The sequence below is a fragment of the Macrotis lagotis genome, chromosome 8, assembly GCF_037893015.1.
Source record: "Macrotis lagotis isolate mMagLag1 chromosome 8, bilby.v1.9.chrom.fasta, whole genome shotgun sequence".
Taxonomy (NCBI): Eukaryota; Metazoa; Chordata; class Mammalia; order Peramelemorphia; family Peramelidae; genus Macrotis; species Macrotis lagotis.
The window spans coordinates 30,863,035-30,864,050 of record NC_133665.1 but is presented as its reverse complement, the minus strand read 5'-3'; the positions used below and the strand labels follow the sequence as shown (position 1 = coordinate 30,864,050).

Sequence of the window (1,016 nt, the reverse complement as noted above, 5' to 3'; positions counted from 1 at the left end):
TATAGAGCACTGGCCCTGGAGTCAGGAAGACCTGAATTCAAATCCGACCTCAGACACTTAATAATGACCTAGCCGTGTGACCCTAGGCAAGTCACTTAACCCCATTGCCTTGCAAAAAAAACCAAAAAACAAATAATAGAAGAAATCAGGAAAACAAAATTAAAAAAAAAAATGAAGTTCCCACAACATTGTGTTTCACAGTATTCTCTCTAAGTCTACGATATTTTCAAGGAAGTTCCCATACCACAATGATGCATGGCTCCAAACAATGGAAACATTGCTACAAACTGAGTTATAATGTTAAAATAGTGCTCACTTCAGCAGCACATATACTAAAATTGGAATGATACAGAGATTAGTATGCCCCTGTGCCAGGATGACACACAAATTCGTGAAAATAAAAGACCACAAAAATTACATATGGTACATGAATACACTGGAATATCATTCCATAAGAAACCATAAGTGGTCAGACTCTAGAGAAGCATGGAATGAGTTTCAGGATCTGATGATGAGCAAAGGGAGCAGAACCAAGAGAACAGTGTAAACACTAACAATAACATTGTGAGATGATCAGTCTTTTTTTTAATTTATTTATTTTCAACCATATGCACAATGTATATACTTTTAAGTTACAAAACTTCCTTCTACCCTCCCTTCCCACCCCCTTCCCCTCAGGGGCCAACAGTCAGGTTAGCATTGTACATACATATTTTGATAAACATGTTTACAGATTAGCTTTTTTCAGTATGAGGAATTAGGATTGAGGGAAAGAGATACATAAGAGATAATTTTTTATAAAGTGTTCATCAGATTCTGAAGGGTTGTTTTGGGTTTTTTTTATTTTATTTTGTTTTGTTTTTCTTCATTTGGATGGGGATAACATTGTCCATAGCTGGTCTAATACAATTGTCCTAGCTCTCTGAACTGCTGAGAGGAGCTGCTTCCATTCCACAATGTTGTTATTGATGTGTACAGTTTTCTCTTGGTTCTATTCCCTTCCATCAGCATCAGAT

The 1,016-nt window shown here is 36.3% G+C and overlaps 1 non-coding gene across 1 annotated transcript; it reads left to right on the top strand.

Moving 5' to 3' along the window:
• Window positions 1-308: 308 nt before the first annotated feature.
• On the top strand, window positions 309-417 carry LOC141496776 (U6 spliceosomal RNA). The gene has a single exon (XR_012471167.1). It is a non-coding gene; the product is annotated as a U6 spliceosomal RNA (small nuclear RNA).
• Window positions 418-1,016: the final 599 nt, after the last annotated feature.